General features: G+C 45.3%; 1 protein-coding gene and 1 long non-coding RNA gene across 3 annotated transcripts in view; one reads left to right on the top strand and one right to left on the bottom strand.

The window, feature by feature from the left end:
• Window positions 1-1,107: 1,107 nt before the first annotated feature.
• LOC310766656 overlaps window positions 1,108-24,410 on the bottom strand; it is a 174,451-nt gene continuing 151,148 nt past the window's right edge. The window contains exon 4 of the long non-coding RNA XR_014550307.1: window positions 1,108-1,282. This is a non-coding gene — a long non-coding RNA (uncharacterized lncRNA). The remainder of the gene's footprint in view (window positions 1,283-24,410) is intronic.
• The window catches only part of GPR132 (G protein-coupled receptor 132), a 28,090-nt gene continuing 7,236 nt past the window's right edge, over window positions 3,557-24,410 (top strand). The window contains exons 1-2 of one of the 2 annotated variants that reach the window (XM_083619292.1): window positions 3,557-4,316; window positions 5,798-5,916. The gene's annotated coding sequence lies outside the window, so the exon portion shown is untranslated. Of the gene's footprint in view, window positions 4,317-5,650; window positions 5,917-24,410 lie in introns of those variants that run through there. The other variant, XM_083619293.1, reaches the window with a different exon arrangement.

Below are 24,410 nucleotides of genomic sequence, written 5' to 3'. Positions count from 1 at the left end.
TCAGCCAGCAAAATGCTGCTGATTCATAGTAAAGTTTAAAGTCTGGCAGGGCGAATCCACCCCTTTCCTTTGCATCAGTCAATATCTTAAATTTTATTCTGGGCTTCTTGCCCTGCCAGACAAATTTAGAGATATCTTTCTGCCACTTCTTGAAACAATCCATCTTGTCCACAATTTGCAGTGTTTGAAACAAAAACAGCATTCTAGGCAATACATTCATCTTTATAGCTGCAATTCGACCCAACAAGGAAAGCTTCAAATTTGACCAAATTTCTAAGTCTTTTTTCACTTCCGTCCAACATTTTTCATAATTATCTTTAAATAAGTTCCCATTTTTTGCTGTCATATTAATCCCCAAGTATTTCACTTTCTTAACCACAGTCAAACCTGTCTCATTCTGAAACCTCTCTCTTTCAGTCAGTATTAAATTTTTCTCTAAAACCTTAGTTTTTGACTTGTTCAATTTAAATCCTGCCACTTGACCAAATTCTTGCATTAGTTCTAAAACCCTTTTAGTACTAGATTCTGGCTCCTGTAACGTTAATACTAAATCATCTGCAAATGCTCTCAATTTGTACTGTTTGGCTCCGACCTGTATACCTTTAACCAACCGGTCCCTTCTAATCATATTCAGCAGAACCTCCAGGACCGATATAAAAAGCAATGGGGAGATTGGGCACCCCTGTCGTGTCCCTTTTTCCCTTTCTTGTCATTTGAAGCCATTGGTTCGAGTCCTACCCTCCAAAGCAGGAGAAAACAAGCTTGCTCCACCTCTCATGTGAGAGCCCTTGAGATATTTGAAAGATGGATTTCATATCTCCTCTCAGTCTCCTCTTCTCCAGGCTAAACATACCCAGCTCCTTCAACCATTCCTCATCAGGCTTGGTTTTCCAGACTCTTGCCCTCCTCTGCACACGTTCCAGCTTGTCAATATCTATGGTTGCCCTCGTATATACACTTACTTTGCTTTTGAATTATGGTGCTGGAGGAGACTCTTGAGATTCTGAAGGAAATCAGCCCTGAGTGCTCTCTGGAAGAATAGATCCTGAAGCTGAGGCTCCAATACTTTGGCCACCTCAGGAGAAGACTCACTGGAAAAGACCCTGATGTTGGGAAAGATGGAGGGCACAAGGAGAAGGGGACGACAGAGGACGAGATGGTTGGACAGTGTTCTCGAAGCTACCAGCATGAGTTTGACCAAACTCCAGGAGGCAGTGGAAGACAGGAGTGCCTGGTGTGCTCTGGTCCAGGGGGTCACGAAGAGTCGGACACGACTAAACGACTAAACAACAACAACAATACACTTACTTGGAAGTAGGTGTCACTGAGCAATGCATCAGCAAATGGTTAAAGATGCTGCTTCCACACTGTGGTCCGGATCAATCTTCCTCCACACACACATATAGCTGTTACACACACACAAAATCTGTGTAACCCCGAGCTACGTGGCAAAAGTCACCTCCAGTTTAGCCCCAAATGAGACTTCCTTTTGACTCGGCATATTCATCTAAGATAGGAGACATCTGAAACCCTTACAAGATTACCATGATGGGGAAATCCTGAGACTCTTGCAACTTTGAGAAGCTTATTTTCTGGTGAGAAATCCAGATTACTCAGCCGGTCGTGAAATGTCCTTTAACGTCTCATGCACCGTCGGCTTGTAACATCCTTTCGGCTAAGGGTTTGAGCAAGAGTATGCCCAGTTTGAATCAGCCCTCTTCATTATGAACTCATTAGGTGGACTTGGCCAAGCCACTCACCACTTCCTCCGGACCTGAACCCTCCCCCCTCTCCACCTCTCTGCAAAATGGAAATAAGAAATAGAATCTGCAACAAAATGTTGCAGCGTAGAGTGCTCCTATGCAGGATACTCCATTCCATTCCTGGTTTCCGATTTCACACACTTACACATCAGTGAGCATGCCATGTCCACCAAGCGTGCACAGTCCTCGTTGAACTATTTTTTTCTTTCCCGTAAGCATGCCAAGAACTAACTTTGCTTCCACAAACCTGATGTACACCGAGAGTCCCAATTTTGGCTACAGGGAGAACTGGTACTTAGAGAACTGAGATCAAGACTGGCATATATGATGGCACTGAAGATGCTTCTGGTATTCCTTGCAGAGTTGGTGTAGAGGTTTCTATGGTAATGTACGTGGAACACATTTGAAAGTTGCCAATAGCGGTCTCCTAAAATAATCAAGTTATACTGATATTATTACCGCCATTCTGCAGTTGACGGTCACTTCCAGACAACCTGTTAATGAGAATTCAGCCTGATGTGTTTGCAGAGACTGTTGATGACATTGGCTATTTAATGAGGATTTATCCTGATCTCTTAGTGGGAAGATTTTATTATACATTTATTATTTATTTCATAAAATTCATACGCCACTTGGTTGTGGGGGTGGGGAGAGGACCTCAGAGCAATTTACAAAGAGAATAAAACAATACAATTATCAGTAAAAACAGTATTAAAAAACCATGACTCTTTAAAACATTCCAAAGGTGAAATCAGAAACCTGTAGCAATGTACACCTGTAGGAATGGTTTTTACCGTTTTTAGAATTTGTAGGAATTGTTTCATCGTCTTTAGAGATCCAGGCCTGTTGCTGCCTCTCAAATTTGTAGCCGATAACGAGAATTCGCTCTGATGATGATTGCCATTTAAAGAAATTTGCATGCCCAGGCCAACGGAGAGGCAGGCAAAGGAGCTGAAATTCTGTGCTCTCAGTTATGCAAATATTCCTTATCTTCTCATTGGTCAGGATCTTTGAAATGAGGCATCAGCTTCCCACTTCCCTTCAGCCTGGCCTAAAAAAGTGAATCTCCAAATGTATCATTTGAGGCCTCTCTGTATTAACTACTGTGTTGTTTTGTGATTTAGTTGCTTGCTTCTCCTCCTTCTCTACTCCTTATTTTTCCCAGCTGCTCTCCTCCCTTGTTTGAACTTAATTTCATCAGACCTTTGGGTGAGCAGCCACTTCTCCTTTTCCTTTCCTTTCCTATCTGGCAAGGTGGATCTGCTCACCTCCTCTTCTAAAGAGCAAAAGAATGACCCTAAATCAGGGGTGCCCAAACTTTTTTCTTTTTTTTTCCTTTTTCCCCAAAAAAATTTAAAATTAATTTTTATTAAGTACAAATTAGAAAACATACATATTTACAACAAAAGAAAATACAAAGGAAAAAGAAAATACATATAACCGAGGAAAAAAATTAGAGAATACTTTGCCTCTTCATATTTACAGTTATTTATACCTCTATAAAACGCTATTCACAATAAAGGAGTGAAATGAAAGATATCAGAATAAAAGAAAAAAAGAACAAAGAAAAAATAAAGAAGTAAAAGAAAAAGATCATAGGTAAACAAATTTAAAAGTAGATAAGTATTCACTATACATAGCCGTAAATATAAATATAGATGGGAAACGGCCCAACCTTTTTTTCAAAGAGGGCCAGATTTGATGACATGAACATGCATGAGGGCCGACCAAAATTGTTCAGCCTTTTTTTAGGATTGAAGTTGTTCAGCTTTTTTTAGAGTTTTACCCCAGGACATATACTGCCACGGGGGCCGGATTAATTAAATCAACCAGCGGGCTGGATTAGGACCCCGAAACGGACTTTGGATATGCCTGCCTTAAATGATCTGGAGTTGAGGTGAGGAGCCAGTTGCCATGGGGCAGCCCTACCACCAGATGAGGAGCAGAGAGACAGGATTGTCTGGGGTGGGAAAGTGGGGCAGTTCCCCATTCCCCCATGTGTGTTTTTCCCTATTTCTTTGTGAAAAATTGGGAGAGGATTTTTGTTATGTACTGAAGTTCTCACCCTGGGCCAGCAGGGGGATACTGTAGAGAGTTTTCACTCAGGTCCACATATGCAAATAAGGGATTGAAAGTGATGTTCAGTGATTGGATAGTTACAGAAAATGGTTACTGTTGCGTTCTAGTGGAGCTCTATATAAGCAGGCTGACTGAACCCTTCAGTTCAGTTCTGTTCTGTTCTGTGAATAAACAAGAGCTGTCTGAAGAATCGCTGCGTCGTCTGATATGTTCACCCACAACTTAACAGTTTTGGAAAATTTGGGAGAAAGCTCCCTGTCTTTCTTCCCAGTTTTCCCCCAGGCCTTCACATCCTCAGTCAGGGGGAGCCAGCCCTCCATATGTCTTGGCTAAGACCTCCCACCATCCCATGTAAGCTGGCGCTGATGGGAGTTGTAGTCCACAACATCTGGAGTGAAACCGCTGTAGTAACATCTGGAGTGAAACCACTGCCTCAGGCAGCAGATTTTTGGTGTCGTGAAAGGGCAGCAACATGTAAGTTATTTTATTTGTTTGCTATTATTGCAACTTTTGGGTAGGTGGCCAAGTTTGCCAATGGCACCAAATTATCCAGGGTTGGTTACAAACGAAAAGGGATTATTGCAAAGAGCTCCGAAAGGACCTTTGGAAACACAGCGAATGAGCATTAAACCGGCCAGTGTGCTTCGATGTAAGTTTGTATGAAAGTGATGCCTATCAGGGCAAAAGATGTACTGATGCAACCTTTTGGTGCATCTACTGTAGCTTGGCACTCTCCATAAATGCATTGCAAAATTTACTTGCTTCTTTAAAAAGCATTTCTAACCCACTTGATATTTAGAAACCTCGGAGTGGAATACAAAAACACAGCATGAAAACAGTAAAACTAAAAACAAATGACGGGTCAAGGAAAGACTAGGCAAAAATGTGTGCCATTACAGGGTGACGTGAATTGATGGGCAGTGCATCATGTTGCATAGAAGGAAGGATAGCAGTAGCATTGGCAGAAAATGTTTGTTTTGGGTTCGCCACCCTGTGACATTTTATATGGTGCCACGAGGAAAATTTTCCTGCAATATTACATAGGTCCAAACATATCCCTGTGGGATAGCTCAATTGGCAATGTATGAGACTCTTAATCTCCAGGGTTGTGCGGCAGCTAGACTGGTGACTGGGAGTGGCTGCCAAGACTATATAACACCGGTCCTGAAAGACCTACATTGGCTCCCAGTACGTTTCTGAGCACAATTCAAGGTGTTGGTGCTGACCTTTAAAGCCCTAAACAGCCCAGTCCTGGCAACTCTCAGGTGGGTGCCATTGGCATTCTAAGAGAACAAGGGAGGCCTTCGTGGCGAGTTCCAGCACCTCTTTTTCTAGAAAGATAACTCTGACTGAATGTCCACAAGGCCTTGTTTTAGGAGAGAGGGGGCGGTGCTTTTCTCCATCCCCTTTATCAATGCATCATTTTACAGTGGTACCTTGGGTTAAGTACTTAATTCGTTCCAGAGGCCCGTTCTTAACCTGAAACTGTTCTTAACCTGAAGCACCACTTTAGTTAATGGGGCCTTCTGCTGCCGCCACGCCTCCAGAGCACAATTTCTGTTCTCATCCTGAAGCAAAGTTCTTAACCTGAAGCACTATTTCTGGGTTAGTGGAGTCTGTAACCTGAAGTGTATGTAACCTGAGGTACCACTGTATAGAGTTTATCATGTTGCCTCAAACTCGCATTTTCTCCAAACTAAAAAAAAAAACGAACAGTCCTCTCTGTTAGAGATTATACTAACAATTGCAGCATGCGGTTAGATCCTGGGAAATGCCGCTGTTTTTTAATTTATTTCTCACTCCTATTAAGTGGGCAGTGTTGAAACAATTGAGTTAGTTGTGTAGGGTTCTTTTCTTTTTCTTCTTCTGTTTTCCCCCCACCCCTCCCTTTGTTTGGAGCATGAGCTAACACCACAACTGACTGTTACTTCCTGGCCCCGGTTTCATGCATGTAGGGGGAGAGAGACAAGTCGATGCCAGCAGTAGCCGAAGGACCTCAGCTTCTTCTTATACTCCTTCGCAAAAAGAGAGCTCCAAGGCACTCGAGAAGAACCGGGAGCTGCTAATCGCAAAGGTAAGCCATCGCTAGTGTTTTCTGACACTGGCATTTTTTGACAGGGATGCCCCATTCGGTACTCGACTGGGGTTGCCCATGTGGCGAAACACAGCGCCACCCTTTCCAGCTTTACTCAGAAGCCTTCCTTACTGAGTCCAGTGAGATTTACTCCCTCGTAGAGAAAGCAGCCATAGGCTGATGACAGGCAATTATATGCACACATAGATAATACATAGGTAATAGAGAAGCACCATTGCTCAACATTACCACATGCATCCTCGTGATCACGCTGACAGAGAGGTTTTTGTGACAGTTCAAATACCTTCATAGCAGAGCACATGTTTCGTTTGAGACTGGGAATGTTTTCTTTGTAATTCCGTTTCACATTGGTTTTGCATGCCAGCTTTTTTCGGGGGTGAGGGGAGGAGAAAAGGCATATATAGTGCTATTTTGTAGGAAAAGAGGTGAAATCACCATGAACGCCTGCCTTGTTCTCTTATCGTGGCGCCCACCTGAGAAGTGCCAGAACTGAGTTCCGGTGAGTTCCACCTGAAAAAAAGCCCTGGGTATACATTTTTTAATACAAATATATAATCACCCTGAAGCCTCACGGGTGGAATGCAAGAGTAGGGCCTCACAGTTCAGGGTGTTTATCACAGGGAATAATGTGTCTGTCACCTACAATAAGCTCTCATAGAAAGCCACTGCCTGTCTGGAACCAAGACTGGAGAGCTGGTGTAATGTAGCGGTTGGAATTATCAGGAAAAAGATCTGTGAGACCCAGGTTCACATCCTCACTCTGTCCCAAAACTTGCTGGGTGACCTTGGGCCGGTTTCTATCTCTCTGCCTAGCCTACCTCTCAGGGTTGTTTGTCATGATCAAATAGGTGTGTGGTTAGAACATTTATTCAGTACGAATTGTAGTCGTTGCAAAATCCGGATTAGGAGAGTGAGATTGTGATGGCTGGATTTGTGCATTTGGCTGAGGAGCTGTAGCTCAGCAGGAACTTCCAGACAACGTGTTTGTTGATCGTTCATCCTGATTTTGTTTTGAGGAAGGTTAGATGAAGCTGTGTGGAAGAAAGTGAGAGCCCACACTTTCCAGTGCATTTTCGCGTCACTTTCTTTATTGCAAAAAGTCCGATACTTTGGGGAAGCGGGTTTCTTCTGCAAGACTTCCCAATCAACTTAGACTTGTTTAACCTTAATTTGTCGGCATGTGATTGAATCCCTTACAAAAACAGTGAGATCGATGTCTATTTCTTTACATGCACAAGATCCCAAGTGTGATCCCCATTTAAGCATTTTAAGCGTCGGTCTCTGCTGGGATGTTAAAGATCTGCTTAAAGGTAAAGTTAAGGGGACCCCTGACCATTAGGTCCAGTTGTGGCCAACTCTGGGGTTGCGGCGCTCATCTCGCTTTATTGGCCAAGGGAGCCAGCGTACAGCTTCCGGGTCATGTGGCCAGCATGACTAAGCCGCTTCTGGTGAACCAGAGCAGCGCACGGAAACGCCATTTACCTTCCCGCCGGAGCGGTACCTATTTATCTACTTGCACTTTGACGTGCTTTCGAACTGCTAGGTTGGCAGGAGCAGGGACCGAGCAACAGGAGCTCACCCCGTCGCGGGGATTCGAACCGCCGACTTTCTGATCGGCAAGTCCCAGGCTCTGTGGTTTAACCCACAGCACCACCCGCGCCCCCCACATCTGCTTACCAGTCAGCAAAGACTGTGTTGGGTTAGATTCAGCAGCTTCAGAAACCCAGTGTAAGTACCTTGGTTTGCGTATCAGACCAGGGAAGTCTAGCTTCAAATTCCCAGTATTCAGATTTATTCAAAAGGCGGCAAGTGATTCAAATTCCCACTCAGCTACGAAACTTACTAGGTCAGCTGAGGCTAGTCATTATCTCTCAGCCTGCCCTACCTGACACGGTTGTTGTAGAAGACGGTAAAATGTAAGAGAGAAATACATGTGTGCTGCCTCTAGCTGCTTGGAGGAAAGGCAGAAAATTCCTGCAGCAAATAACTAAATCTGTATGCTCACATGTTTTCAGGCACGAGATCTTATAGCCATCTCTGTACTTTGGATATCTGCTTGTTGTTGGGCTTTTTAAACGTGATGTTTGTATGTAAATTGCTCCCCTTTTGACCAGTGACATCAGACAGCCAGGTCTTTCTGCTAACGGGACAATGGGTTTCCCACCCACTCCTTTTTTTTTCCTGAGGGTGCAGGGAGGTAAAGAGTCTATGGTCACATCCACAGCATACATTTAAAGCACACTTACATCACTTTAGGAGTCATGTTTTCCCCACCCTCAGAAGAATCCTGTGAACTATAGTTTGTTAAGGGTGCTGGGAGTTATAGCTCTGTGAGGGGTCGCTTAGCAACTCAAAGCACGCTTAACAAACGACAGCTCCCAGTATTCTTTGGGGGAAGCTGGGGGGGGGGTTGTTCAGGGGGTTTCATTGGGGTTTTTTGTTGCTGTTCATGATGTTATTTCTTTGTACCTTTATCTTTAGATCTTACTATGATGGAAACTGTTCGGTTTGGCTGTGTATTTTCTATGTGTTTTATGTATCGTTCTTGACCACTTTCCTTCCGTTTGCAATTGTGTGAATCTTTTAATGTGGTAAATGGCCTGGAACGTGGTTTTAACTATGGAAAGGTACAAATAAAATGATGGTGATGACTGTTTGAAGTGGTATAAGAGTGTATCTTGTGGATGCGAGCTTAGTGGCGGGCTGTTCCTGTCTAATTCCAGCTCTGAATTAAGAGTAATAATAATAATAATAATAATAATAATAATAATAATATTTTATTTATACCCCACCCTTCCCAGTTCAAAAACTGGGCTCAGGGTGGCTAACAACAAATTTAAAACACTTAATTGTAAAAGCAGCATAAAATACAATATAAAAAACATGAATAATAATAAAATTCAAAATTCAGATGGCTGTGACTTCTCTGGAGCTCAACAACCCAGGGATCCTCTTTCCTTGCCTCATCTTTATTTCACAACCGGGGTTGCTTTGTACATTCCACCCATTCCATTAGCTTTTTAAGAAAATGTGAAATTGAGAGTTGGCAGGAGGCTTTTTCATTCTTCCATCCTCCTCCCAGATGCACCTTGCCTTTCTTCCCTGTGACTTTGCTAAGGGCTCTGGATGATAAAAGCCCAGCACCATGATTATTGCTTCTGTGTCCCACTTCTCATTTGTGGAGGGGCCTTGCTCTAGAGGTCAGGGACAAACTTTGCACATCCCTTCCTTGTTGGACGGTTGCCTGTTTCTCTGCTCTGTAAGTTGACTCGCTGCTGCTTCCTTTCCCAGTCCATGGTTGCTGTAAGCTTTGTGTTTTCGTTTTAATTTGGGCGTGAGCTAATTTGCACTTCCTTTGGATGATTTAGATCTAGGGACATCCACAATATACACATAAACACAGAGAGAAAGAATTGCCTTTATTTGTATATTTTTAAAAAGTGCATATTTACACAGGCATGGCTTCATCCAAAGATTCCTAGAAAATGTAGTTTACCCTTCTTCTTCTTCTTCTTCTTCTTCTTCTTCTTCTTCTTCTTCTTCGATCACGCGTAGCTGAGTAAGATTGTCTTCCATAAACACAGTTTTAACAGTGAGTCCATAAGTGACTGTAGAGGCCAATTCTGGATCCACACATCCTTCTACAGTGGGGCCATTGGTTTCCAGGCAGGAGCTGATCACTGTGTGGATTTGCCAAGCGTGCCTTCCTCCTAGCACGTTTTTCCCTTGCGTCCTGAGTTTGAGTGTCTTCAAAGCCCGTGACACCTTTGGTAAAGGCTCTTCTGCAATTGGAGCACTCGCAGGCAACTGTTTCCCAATCGTTGGTGTTTATACTACATTTTTAAAGATTTGCCTTGAGACCTCTTTTGTTGACCACCAGCATTACACTTTCCATTTTTAAGTTCAAAATAGAGTACAGTGGTGCCTTGGGTTAAGAACTTAATTCGTTCTGGAGGTCCATTCTTAACCTGAAACTGTTCTTAACCAGAGGTACCACTTTAGCTAATGGGGCCTCCCGCTGCCACCACACGATTTCTGTTCTCATCCTGAAGCAAAGTTCTTAACCCGAGGTACTATTTCTGGGTTAGCAGAGTCTGTAACCGGAAGCGTCTGTAACCCAAGGTACCACTGTGGTTGCTTTGGAAGATTATAATCAGGCATCCGCACAACATGACCAGTCCAGCGAAGTTGATGCTGAAGAATCATTGCTTCAACACTGGTGATCTTTGCTTCTTCCAGTACACTGATAATAGTTCGCCTGTCTTTCCAAGTGATGTGTAAAATTTTTCGGAGACACGTTGATGGAATCTTTTGAGGAGTTGGAGATGGCGTTTATAAGTGGTCCATGTTTCACAACCATACAGTAAGGTTGGTAGGACAATAGCTTTGTAAACAAGCATTTTGTTTTCCCTGCGGATGTCCTGATCCTCAAACACTCTGCACTTCAATTGGGAGGAAGCCAGACTCACAGAGCCCAGGCGGTGCTGGATTTCGGCATCAAACTCTGTTGCAGGAGTGAGGCAGTTATCCATAGACATTGGTCAGTGTAGCTTAGATTGTAGAGCCAGGGGCCTAAAGAAGAGATGAGGAACCTATGGCCCTCCAGTCATAGTTAGACTCCAACTCCCATCAACCCCAGTTGGTGTGGCCAGTGGTCAAGGATGATGAGAGTTGTAGTCCAACAACATCTGAAGGGCAAAGGATAAGCCTGGCATAACAGGATCTGGTGTCAGGGCTGGACCAGGCCTTTTGTTGTTGTTGTTTAGTCGTTTAGTCGTGTCCGACTCTTCGTGACCCCATGGACCAGAGCACGCCAGGCACTCCTGTCTTCCACTGCCTCCCGCAGTTTGGTCAAACTCATGCTGGTAGCTTCGAGAACACTATCCAACCATCTCGCCTCTGTCGTCCCCTTCTCCTTGTGCCCTCCATCTTTCCCAACATTAGGGTCTTTTCCAGGGAGTCTTCTCTTCTCATGAGGTGGCCAAAGTATTGGAATCTCAGCTTCAGGATCTGTCCTTCCAGTGAGCACTCCGGGCTGATTTCCTTTAGAATGGAGAGGTTTGATCTTCTTGCAGTCCATGGGACTCTCAAGAGTCTCCTCCAGCACCATAGCCAGCCTAAAAGTTCAAGGAGGGGCACTGAAAAAATAGAGGGGCAGTTTATCCCTTGTTGGCATCCATTTGCCTCAAGGGTCAGTGGGGTGCACCTCCGGGGGTGAAGTCAAACCACTTTGTTAGCAGCATCAAAGTGACCTCTCTGGGGCACAAGTCTGGGCAGTGTGTCTGGAGGTCCTGGGCTGCCCAGACGACAAGACCCCCCCCCCTCGGCCTTGCTGATGTGCTTCAAGGGAAAGCAGAGCAATACATCTGGCATTAGCTTAGCTGCAGAAGTTGCTGGAAGGAGACATCTAAGACAACCATCTTAGGGACTCCACTCCGGATATGTGTAGGGTTTACTCCAGAGCCTTTCCTTCTCCTGAAGATATCCTGCAAAGCAGCAGAGGTTTAGGATCAGAGCTTTCCTTCGCCTAGATGGGCTACCTTCCCATTGGACCCACTATTGGTCTCGTTCGCTCAGTGGCGTAGCGTGGGTTGTCAGCACCCGGGGCAAGGCAAGTAATTTGCGCCCCCTAACCCGTGGATTTGCGCCCCCTAACCCGTGGATTTGCCCTAACCCCAGATGTTGCGCCCGGTGCGGCCGGCCCCCCCTGCACCCCCCACGCTACGCCACTGCGTTCGCTCAATCCCCTGGAGCCTGTCTTTGCATGCAGGGAAAGTCCCTAACTCACTGAGGGTTTGAAACCCATCGGCTAGCCTCTCCTGGTTTAGCCAGCCAGTTTAAGCCCTTTCCCGAGGTGTGGCTACTTTTGCATGCTGACAGCTTCTAGGAGCCACAGGTGAGAGCTGAGGGACCAAAGGTGGTGACCAAAGGTGGACAAACTACCCCAGAAGGGGCAATACGTGTCCCCCAACAGATGTACTATACTTCCCCAAATCCTTATGTAGTCATCCCTATGTACCGTATTTTTCGCTCGATAACACGCACCTGACCATAACACGCACATCGTTTTTAGAGGAGGAAAACAAGGGAAAAAACATTCTGAATGAAACAGTGGATGTATCATTTTTGTGCTTCATGCTGTGGCCACAGACATGTGATCTGATGGTGAATTTGGGGTGACCCAATGCAAAAATCCTGAGAATCCCTGTGGATCCATGCTTTGTAACCACGTTTTTGCATCATTGCAGCCCCAGGCAACAGTGGGTGCGTGATTTTGGGGGGGGCAGGCTGTAGCCATGGACATGCTATGTGCTCTGATGGTGAATTTGGGGTGACCCAATGCAAAGATCCTGAGGATCCATGTTTTGTAACCACGTTTTTGCACCATTGCAGCCCCAGGCAACAGTGGGTGCGTGATTTGGGGGGGGGCAGGCTGTAGCCATGGACATGCTATGTGATCTGATGGTGAATTTGGGGTGACCCAATGCAAAGATCCTGAGGATCCATGTGGATCCATGCTTTTTAACCACATTTTAAGTGGGGAAGGAAGGAAAAATACAGAATGGACAAGGAACACGAGAGGGGTGTGCAGAGAAGCAGCTGGCTAAGAATGCAGGAGAGGGGTATAACGGGAGGGAGGAAAGGAAGGCAAAAGTTTTCCCTCACCTACCCACCCAAGCCAGCCAGCGCTCGCTCTCTCTCTCTCTCTCTCTCTCTCTCTCTCTCTCTCTCCCTCTCTCCCTCCCTCCCTCCCTCCCTCTCTCTCTCCCTCCCTCCCTCTCCCTCCCTCCTGCATGTTTTCAGCAGCACCGGAGCACAGAGACGACACTCTGCTTGCCTGGAGGGGAGGGGCTTTCCCTGCTCTTTGTTCCGTTTGAGCAAACACAGCAAGGAAACAGAGAAGGGTGGGCAGTAAGACCCTGAGGCAGAATGCAGGAAAGCAGCCACTTCCTCTTTTCAGGTTTCCCTTCTCCGAGACGCGCGATTTGATTTTTGCCTGATTTTTTTTGCCATTTGGCTCCAGGGACCACACATTCGCTCAATAACACGCACACACATTTCCCCTTCCTTTTTAGGAGAAAAAATCTGCGTGTTATAGAGGGAAAAATACGGTACTCATTCATGTTTTACTTACATTCATTAAGGATAATAATGATCATTATTGCTGTTACCTGTAAAGGCTCTGTAGCGGCTGTAGGCCAAGTCAGGGAGCCAGTGTGGTGTAGTGGTCAGAGTGTCAGACTAAGACCTGGGAGACCAGGGTTCAAATCCCCACTGGGCCATGAAACACACTGGACAACCTTAGGCCAGTCGCTGCCTCTCAGCCTAACCTACGTGACAGAGGATTAAGTGAGGCGAGGGAGAACCACATAGGCCACCTTGAGCTCCTTGGAGGAAAAGTTGGGTTATAAATGCAATTAAATAAAGTAATTAAGTAATTAAAACACTGAAAGGAGCAAGCAGGCCAACCTCACATCTCTCAGGTTCTGCAAATGATAGAAACTTGCTCTTCTTTTATCAAAATGAAAGCTGGGGATCTGGAGAGTATGGTTCATTGGAGAAGGGAGTTGCAATGAATATACAGGCTTCTTTCTAAATTCCCATTTCCCCAAATTTTGCAATGCAGTTCTCCAGTCAAGAACTGTGTACAAAAATCCACCTGCTACAGTAAAGTGTACATATAAATGTGTGCATATTAGTAAAAATGACATATAAAAAATGAATTACATTGTGAGAAATGGCTTGTAAAAATGTGTACATTCAGCAAAACTGCCTAGAAAAATGAGGAAAGTTTCAGCCTATCGTTGATGCATTTTCGCAAGGGATTTTTTAAAAGAAATTTGAAAATTGCATTGTGTCAGGTGTGATGAGGGTGAGAATGGGGCTCCAAAGAAACAATCGGAAGCTTAAAATTCCCAGTTGTTCCTTTGATCGAGCAAGGTGAGCTGGTTATTTCCCTGATCGAGCAAGCACGCCTCCCAACATCCACCCAATGTGATTCTCTTTCAGACCTCCACAGTTTAAAAGCAAAACACAGAGGGATTGTTTGAAAGTGCAATCCCACCCCATCCAAGGGCACCTTAATTCAAGGCTTTTAAATACCCCCATCCCAAGCTTTGCAAGCCGATCAGCACAATGCTGGAGGCTTTAAAATGAACCCCCATCCTCAGATGTTTGTAGGAGAAGCATGGAGCGGAGAGCATCTGAAAGCCCTTGATAAACATCCCCATGTTATGATGTTCCCCAAGGGCTGTTTGAAAGTCCTGTGATTCCCGACAGTAATGATGACATTTGGTGATTGACAGGTGAGCGGCCCTGCATTCCTGTCAACTTTGGTTCACTGGGATGTGGGTGGGGCTAAAAATCAGGCTTCTCCGGCCAGAACAGGTTCCCTTAGAGCCTCTTCATTAGTTCCTGACATTCCAAAAAAAAGGCAATTCATCCCTTCCACCCACCTTGGTGCATTACTGATGCAGCAAACTGGGAACTATCTGCTTTCACTTTCAGTATGCTCAGCTCTTCTGTCTGTGGGTGAAGTGACCAGTAGAGGTGAAGCAACCGCCATAGCTATGGTTTGTCAGATCAGACATCCCACCTAACTATAGGTGGTGCGCAAGCTACAACTTGCAAAGCCACTTGAAAGCATGGTTGCTAAGTCTGGTTGGAGAGCAAATCACAGAAGTTTCTGAGATCTGCGCACATCTGTCCTGTGTGGCAAACCACTGACCTGCTTGTGGTAGTAGCCTTCTCAGTGAAGGGCATTTAGATCCTGGGCTTCCTCTGCCAACGCATGTGGCCCATTGGATCCTCCTGAGAAGGACAAGGTATAAGAGAACTTCCTGTTCCAGACAAGCCTTTCTTGATTAACAAGGTATGAAGAACATAAGAAGAAGCAATGGCCCATCTAGTCCTGCATCCTGTTCTCACAGTGGACAACCACTGGTGCTGACCTTTAAAACCCTAAACGGCCTCGGCCCAGTATACCTGAAGAAGTGTTTCCACCCCCATCATTCTGAGGTCCATCTCCGAGGGCCTTCTGGTGGTTCCCTCACCATGAGAAGTGAGGTTACAGGGAACCAGGCAGAGGGCCTTCTCGGTAGTGGCGCCTTCCCTGTGGAATGCCCTCCCATCAGATGTCAAGGAAATAAACAACTATCTGACTTTTAGAAGACATCTGAAGGCAGCCCTGTTTAGGGAAGCTTTTAATGTTTGATTTTTTATTCTGTTTTCATGTGTGTTGAAAGATGCCCAGAGTGGCTGCGGAAACCCAGCTAGATGGGTGGGGTATAAATAATAATAATATTTATTATTATTATTATTATTAACCCACAAGCAGGACCTGAACACAAGAGCTCTCTTCCCTCCTGTGGTTTCCAGCAACTGGAATTCAGAAACATTGCTGCCTCTGACCATGGAGGCAGAGCATAGCCATTATGGTTAGTAGCCTTTGCTAGCTCACTCCTCTGTGAAAACCATCTGTGTTGGTGGCTATCACTGCTTCCTGTGGCAGTGAGTTCCACAGTTTAGCTATGTGTTGTATATTGTAAAATGTATTGCTTAATCAGCCCCACTGCCCCCTCCTCTAAGCAGTGTGCATAGAATCATAAACTTGGAAGGGACCGCAGATATCATCTAGTCCAGCCCCCTGCAATGCTGGAATCTTTCGCCCCACACGGGGCTCAGATCCCAGGACCTTGAGATTAACATTCTCATTCTCTAGCGGCTGAGCTAGCCCTTGTGGAACAGTATCAAATATTCAATAGACAACACCAGTAAAATTAAACTTGGAAACAGATAGACATAATGAAATGCATCAGGGTATAGATAAATAATCAGCAGTTTAAAAAAAAAAACGGTACAATACAATACAATATGATAATCTTTGTTGTCATTGTCCCATACAGAACAATAAAATTGAAAAAATCTACATCAGACATTCGAAAACCAACAAGCCTACTATCCCAGCTATCCCAGCCTGGTTATCCCCCTAAAAACTCTGATACCCCATAATTAAATACAATATACTCCCATAGAGACCACCTTACACTGCGTTTAAAACCAAAATCGCATTTGGATAGAAACTGTTTCTCAGGCAGTTAGGGTGGCACTGTGCGTTAACCACAGAGCCTAGGACTTGCCGATCAGAAGGTTGGTGGTTCGAATCCCCGCGATGGAGTGAGCTCCCGTTGCTCAGTCCCTGCTCCTGCCAACCTAGCAGTTTGAAAGCATGTCAAAGTACAAGTACGGTAGATAAATACCTTCCGGCGGGAAGGTAAACGGCGTTTCCGTGCACTGCTCTGGTTCACCAGAAGTGGCTTAGTCATGCTGGCCACATGACCCGGAAGCTGTACGCTGGCTCCCTCGGCCAATAAAGCGAGATGAGCGCCACAACCTCAGAGTCGGCCACGACTGGACCTAATGGTCAGGGGTCCCTTTATCTTTACCTTACCTTTTTCCAGAAGGCAGAAGCTGAAAGAGATCATTTCTGGGGTGTGCACTATCCTGCACTGTCTCTGCAGCTTTCTTGTGACACCTGGAAGCATAGATTTGATCCAAGGTGCACACCTAATAACATTACATTTCTGGGTAGGATCACTTAAACTTTTTAGCAGTCGTCAAGAAAAGCACAGCAAAAAGGCACCAGCTTAATATCAAAAGGCAGGGAGTTTCAGAGAACAAGTGTTGCCACACTAAAGCACTGGTGGTCTCTGGCAAGTGCAGGACAGAGATTATATGGTGCTTGCAAAAGTGTCGGTTCCACAGATCACAGCAGTCAAGTCCTACTCAGAGTAGACCCACTGGAACGAAAGGCTATCTTTGCCATGTTCATTAACCTATGGGTGTACCCTGCAGAGGATTAAGCATTGGCATCAACCCCCAGATCCTTATAATACATACTGTTGCCAAGTATTACTTTCCCCTCGAGATGGTAGGCAAATGAGTTCTCCAGCAACTAATATTCTCAGGTACCCTTTAAATGTTACAAAAACTAGACATGACAGGGGTTTGGCGTGGGATGGGACCCATGAGGAAGACTCTCACTCTCAGGGTTCTTTCGCCTTGCTAGCCTGTGGGCAGCGGAACCAAGCTGAAAACACCATTTCTTTGCAACCAATTTGTGGTTGCTGAGATTTGTGAAGAGGAAAGAAAGAGTCTTGCTAGCTGCCTTGTGGTTTGGTGTCTCCAGGGCCACCCATGCCCAACAGAGTGCAGAATACCACAGGCCCTTGTAGAGGTCTAGAAGACATTCAGGTATCTACAGTGGTACCTCGGGTTACATACGCTTCAGGTTACATACGCTTCAGGTTACAGACTTCACTAACCCAGAAATAGTGCTTCAGGTTAAGAACTTTGCTTCAGGATGAGAATAGAAATCATGCTCCGGTGGCGCGGCGGCAGCAGGAGGACCCATTAGCTAAAGTGGTGCTTCAGGTTAAGAACAGTTTCAGGTTAAGAACAGACCTCCGGAACAAATTAAGTACTTAACCCGATGTACCACTGTATCCGTTTTGCTCAGGAACTGGACAGAGACAGCAGAAGGAAGAATAACTGGGTATTACCTTGGAGTGATCATTTCAAATATTTTCAAGAAATCTTGTATATACAGCTGACAGACAGATAGTTGGATAGTTTTATTCTGTATTCCTCTCTGGTCCTCCCCCCACCCCCCACCCCGGTCCTTTTAAAATTCTTTATACCTCTCTGGTCCTTTTTTCTCCCTGTGTGAGAGGCAGGGAAGGGGAGCTCTCCCAGGGTGAGAGGCTGGGGGAAGAAAGGGATGCTCCCAGGTGAGAGCTGGGAGGACACACCTTTTTCTGCATGGGACAAAAGTTAAGATACAGTGGTACCTTGGTTGTCGAACTTAATCCGTTCCAGGAGTCCATTCGACTCCCGGGACTGTTCGAAAACCAAGGCGCAGCTTCCGATTGGCTGCAGGAGCTTCCTGCACTCAATTGGAAGCTGTGTCGGACGTACAGCTTTGAAAGAACGTTCAAAAACCGGAACACTTAAGTACAAGTAACAAAGCGTTTGAGAAACAAGGTATGACTGTATATCTGTGAGAGAGGGCTTCACATTTTTCTATCTCTCTTTCTTTAGCTCTCTTTTCTTCCTTTCTTCTTTGTTTAGATTAGTTTGCTTTTTATTGTACTACGCAAAAGTTTTAATAAAACCTCATTTTTTAAAAAAAGGAACTGGGTAGAGATGGTAGCAAGCAAATGAGAACAAGTTGTTATCTAATAACCCTGGAATGTATGCTACTAAGGTTCTTTTGTCATGTTAGTTTCCCCTGTAATTCTCATAGTCAACAAAGATCAAATTAATTCCCCATTGTCATCATCCTGTATCTATACCATTCTATAGTAAACTATGCTCAAGGCGGATCACAACTCGGGGGGGGGGGCGGAATTTCCCCACAATTCATAATTTACAGAATACAACAAGCTGCTTTCTTTTTGCTTCATGTTTATTTTTATTTAAAAGAAAGAGGGGGAAATAACTATGATTGAATTATTCTGTGAAATAATCGGTAAGTTAGTGAAAGCCTCTCATCCAAAAATATTCCACAAAATTAAACTCTAACCTTAATAAGGTCTAACAACAAAATGCAAAAATAAAAATAATGCATCACCAAAAATTAAATCTGGGTGTCAACAGAAGCCTTAAACACTACACCATCCTGATCATAGAGCAGCTCACAAAATATACTATTACTATAGCCTTTGCCAGCTTGGCACTTCCCAGATGTTCCAGACTGCAAATTCCCATCAGCCCCAGCCAGCGATGGTGGGAGTTGGCATCAGGAGGGCACCAGGTTGACAAAGCTTGGAAGACGAGGTGGTAAACATCTAAAAACTGGATCAGTTCTAACCCTGTAACATAACAGTAAAGTCAACAGGAAATTTGGTGGCAGTTGTTATTTCTTCACACACACTGTCTGTTTTTATCTGCTCTCCCACCCTGCTTCTCCCACACTGGCAACCCGCGTTACCACGCAGACATGCATGGCCTGGTGTGATTTCCTGCTTGGTTCAGTATCTAAACACCTCCGTTCTTTTCACTTTCCCCTACAACAACAGGACTGACTCTAAGTTTGAGCCAAGATGGCACCCTTGCCCAGAGAGGCAACAGGCAGCAGCAACCTAGCCCATGCCAGCCACTGTTTAAATTTCCCACAGTGCCTATATTTCTCAAGAATATTGTGGGAAATTAAAACGGCAGGTTCCAAACCCCAACTGGGAGGCCCCCATCTTTGTTTCCCACAATGCCCCGGGAAACGTTACGTTAAGGGCATTGTGGGAGATTCCTGGAATTGTACCTGACTAGGACCTTCTGCATGCAAAGGAGATGCCTCACCATTGTGCTACGGTCCCTCCCAGTGATTTGGGAATCACTGCCCCTAAGGCGTTAGGAGATAATATCGTTACAAAAGTTGCGTCCCACCCACACCCTCTGCCAAGCTGCAACAAGAGCCCATGGGGTGCCAGGCATTCACTCAGGGTCTGTGTTCCTTTGTAGAATTGAGACATGGCAGAAACTGTTGTAGTTTTAAGAAATATGGCTTATTCACCTATTTACACTTCAGTCCAGATCTTACAGCATGGTCATTTCAAGAGGGGCTTGTCCCTCACAGCAAAGCAGCTCTGGAGTCCAAGGCATCTCTCCCAGCCAGCCTTCAGCCAGCCTGCCCAAGATGAATCCCAGTCTTTATTCTCCCTTCTTCTTCCCAGAACACCCTGCTAAAAACTCCCTTTTCACCTCTCACCCAGTTAACCCTGCCAACCTCCCAAAGCCCCAGTCTCTGTTCACAGCTCAGGGCAAGGGGAAGGACAGTTTTCTTGCATTGTCAATGGCCCTGTATTGTTTCTTAATGTCCCTAACTTGGCCAGGTCGTTTTACATAGGCTAGCTCAGGAATTCCTCTGCAGCTTGTATTTCTCCCTTCATATCCCACTTAATAATTTCTAGGGTTTAGCACTGCCCCCATCTATAACAATACAGTGGTACCTCTGGATACGAATGGGATCCATTCCGGAGCCCCATTCGCATCCTAAAGTAAACGTAAGATGCAACTGCACATCTGCGCGGGTCGCGTTTCGCCGCTTTTGCGACTGCATGTGACGTCATTTTGAGCGTCTGCACAAGCGGCGAAACCCGGAAGTAACGCACTCCATTACTTCTGTGTCGCCACGGAGCGCAACCCGAAAATATTCATCCCGAAGCTACTACAACCTGAGGTATGACTGCATTATGCAGTTAAGAACTCTCCCAAAGAGGAGCTTTGGGGCATTTTTGAGTGGGCTCCGAACAGATGTTTCTACTATTTCCACATCCGCTTTCATAGAACGAGATGCCTGTTCTCAGATCCTCTTTTTAAAACTAAACAAAACATAGGAGCTGTTTCCTTAACACTGAAAAGAGGAACCCAGTCATCTTGCAGACATTGGGTGGAACTGTTGGGACCGTGTGACTTTTTAGTCCAGGGAAAGGGCAAGTAAGAGGGGACAAGACAGAAGTCTATGAAAGTCTTGTGAAAAGGAAAGTGGTGGGAAAATACACACGAAAGTGTGGAATACACCCTGCTTTGACACAGCTCCATTTAACCACTTTGTAAACGAATCAGGATAAATGCTCATCAAATAGGCAACGTTGTAGAATCTGCAGACAGATCAGGAGGAATGCTCATAAACAGCCTGTTATGTACTGAGTTGAATAGGATCCAAAAGGCAGCAGTCTGATTGGTCCTAGAACAATAGGATTCAGAATGCAGCAGTCTGATTGGTCCTAGAACAATCCAGCAGTATGATTGGTTGGCAGGAACCACCCAATCATGCTCCAGATAGAAGTGAATCCACAACCTGATTGGCTTACAGTAGAATTCCGGAATTAGCCAATCATGTGCAGCCCATTGTGTAAATAATGTATATAAAGCAGATACCTTGAGGGGACTTTCATTCATTCCTCCTCACCACTATGAGCTGAATAAAGAGCATGAAATCACTTTGCGACTCTGAGTATATTTCACAGCCCCACATAAGCAAATCAGGACAAGTGCTCATTGATGTATAACCTCCCTGCAAGCAAATCAAACAAATATAAGAAATGGAAGAAAAGTGAAATCACAAAGGAGGAGTATACATGAGTAGCCAGTGGTTGCAGGATGAAGGTTGGGCTGGCTAAAGCTCAGAATGAGCTCAGGCTTGCAAGAGAGGCTAGCAATGATAATAATAAAGGTTTCATCGGATATGCCTGAAACAAGAGGAGGAAGAGGCAAGCGGTAGGTCCTCTGCGTGGAGAAGATGGAGACCGACTCTGGGGTTGCGGCGCTCATCTCACTTTATTGGCTGAGGGAGCCAGCGTACAGCTTCCGGGTCATGTGGCCAGCATGACTAAGCCACTTCTGGCGAACCAGAGCAGCGCATGGAAACGCCGTTTACCTTCCCGCCGGAGCGGTACCTTTTTATCTACTTGCACTTTGAGGTGCTTTCGAACTGCTAGGTTGGCAGGAGCCGGGACCGAGCAACGGGAGCACACCCCGTCGTGGGGATTCGAACCGCCGACCTTCTGATTGGCAAGCCCTAGGCTCTGTGGTTTAGACCACAGCGCCACCCCCACAACCTGGTAGTAACAGAATAAATGATGGAAGGAGGGAGTTGCAGCCCAAGATAGGAAAAGAGGTGGTAAGGGAACACCCATCTACTTTAAATAAATTCAAATCTCCAGGTCTTGATGAGCAGCACCCAAGGGAACTAAAGGAGCTTGCAGGGGTAATCTCAGAGCCTTTGTCTATGTTCTTTGAGAATTCTTGAAGAACAGGTGGAGTCCCTCCAGACTGGAGGCGGGCAAATGTTGTCCCCACCTTCAAAAAGGGGAGAAAAGAAGACCTGGGTAAATACCAACTGGTGAGCTTGACATCAATATCAGGAAAGGTCCTAGAACAGATCATTCAACAGTCGGTCTGTGAGTGCTTAGAAAGGGATGCTGTGATTACATGGATTTCTTAATGCCAGGTGTATCTCATTTCTTTTTTTTTGATGGAGTTACAAGCTTGGTAGATCAGGGAAATGTTGTGGACATAGTGTATCTTCATTTCATTAAGGCTTTTGACAAAGTCCAACTCTATGAGTCTGTTATTCTATGAAACACACGATAAAGACTGACCATAATCTATCCTTCCCGTAGGCTTTGTTCAAGCAAATCAAGATGAACACCCAATAAATAGGGCAGCTGGAGAAACCCATAGTTGCAAAACCCGGCCATCTCAAAGATGATCCTAAGCAAAACTAAATACATAAACAACAAAAGCATCACAAAGAGGACCCATAGATATGAGTACACGAGTGCCCCCCCCCCCATTTTTATACCCCTGTTGTTTCAGCAGGCTTTGCTGCTTGACTATCCTACCTACTCCCTAAAAGCCTGCCCAACCCTGTCAATATCCTGTCCTGCACTGGCTTCTGAAGCAAGGTGTGTTAGCAACCTGACCGCAGCCTGAAAAGCAGATGTTTTATCTCACAATGGATCTGGCTATTCTTAGTACAGAATAACCACAGCTTACAGACGCACAGCAACCGTTGCTTTCTGAAGTGCCAGTTCCCGCCAGGGCTAGGAAGAGCAGTAGATGTGCATTCGGTGTCCAGGCGCATTGATCTTACTTTTATTTATTTACTCATAACTTTATTTATATGCCACCTTTCTGATTCTGGTCCAGCCAACGGAGCCCACAATATCGCAAAGAGCACAATGGATGCTGTTGCGAACACCCTCGTCTCCGAGTGGCAAGAGATTCCAGGAGTGCCTGCACATACCCAAGGTTTGGGTTTCCTTGGGGTTTTTCCACAAGAGTTTTTCTAAAGGACTCTGAGCAACTTGCAGAGTTAATGATTAACTCTTTCTCTGCCACCTGCTTTTTTTGTGTGTGTGTGTGTCAAGGGCCACATGAAACTAGGCCAAGGGCTGATATTTGCTCACACCTTGTCTTCCAAGAATGGACTGCCTTGCAGCCAGGCTGCTCAGGACAACTTGATGATAAAGACCATGGATAGGCAAACTAAGGCCCGGGGCCCGGATCCAGCCCAATTGCCTTCTCTATCCGGCCCACAGATGGTCCGGGAATCAGCGTGTTTTTACATGATCGGTCATCACTGCGAAATCACATTCACCCGGTGCTATACCAGCTGCACTGGCTCCCGGTGGAGTACAGGATCAGGTTTAAGGTGCTGGTTTTAACCTTTAAAGCCCTATACGGCCTAGGACCCTCGTACCTACGGGACCGCCTCTCCTGGTATGTCCCACAGAGGAACTTACGGTCTTCAAATAAAAACATCTTGAAGGTCCCAGGCCACAGAGAAGTTAGGCTGGCCTCAACTAGAGCCAGGGCTTTTTCGGCTGTGGCTCCGACCTGGTGGAACACTCTGTCACAAGAGACTAGGGCCCTGCGGGACTTGACATCTTTCCGCACGGCCTGCAAGACAGAGCTGTTCTGCCAGGCCTTTGGCCAGGGCACAGCCTGACTCCCTCCCTCGGCAATCTTCGCGGAGCTCTGGCCCAATGGTGGCCAGTGGCTTGAATTTAACTAATTTTATAATGAATGATTTTAGAGTGTTGTTTGTGCTGTACTTTTGTACTGTTTTATTGTTGTTAGCCGCCCTGAGCCCGGCTTCAGCTGGGGAGGGCGGGATATAAATAAATTTTTATTATTATTATTGTTATTATGAGTAGAATGTGCCCTTTTACTTAAAATGCATCTTTGGGTTATTTGTGGGGCATAGGAATTCATTCATTCCCCCCAAAAAAAAGAAATAGTCTGCCCCACCCCACCCACAAGGTCTGAGGGACAGTGGGCCAGCCCCCTGCTGAAAAAGTTTGCTGACCCCTGATAAAGATTTTCCAGAGATCCCTGAGATACCTCTAAAGGTTTTCATTGAGGGATGCTTGAAAACCTTAGGAACATAGGAAGCTGCCCTACCCTGAGTCAGACCATTTGTCCATCTAGCCCAGTATTGTCTACACTGGCTGGCAGCAGCTCCCCGGGGTTTCAGGCAGGAGACATTCCCAGCCATATCTGCAGATGCCAGAGACAGAACTTGGGACCTTCTGCATGCAAGGCAAATGCTCTAGCACTGAATCATGGCCCTTCCTTCTGAAGAAACTCCTTGAACATAGTTTCAAAATCTAGATCATCAAATTGCCCAGAGTGGCTTAACTGAAAGGCAGTACATTCCTGGAGTACTGCAGATACTAATATTGTTCAGCTTGAAGCAAACAGATGCATAAAAATTGACTCCTCTTCTTGGAATAAAACATTGTCCAGACAGTGTATTAAGTAATGCATTAATGTGATAAGTATTGTTTAAAACTTTACTTGCAGAACTTTCTTCCAAAACAAAACAATCAAAGATACATCCAGATAGTTCCGTAAGGCACATGCCTGTCCAAGGCATCTTCTTAGAAATAAAATAACTTATAATCAGA

Source organism: Podarcis filfolensis (assembly GCF_964270895.1).
Source record: "Podarcis filfolensis genome assembly, chromosome: 1".
In the NCBI taxonomy this organism is placed as follows: Eukaryota; Metazoa; Chordata; class Lepidosauria; order Squamata; family Lacertidae; genus Podarcis; species Podarcis filfolensis.
The sequence above is the reverse complement of the archived record's forward strand: the minus strand, read 5'-3'. Positions and strand labels throughout refer to the sequence as shown.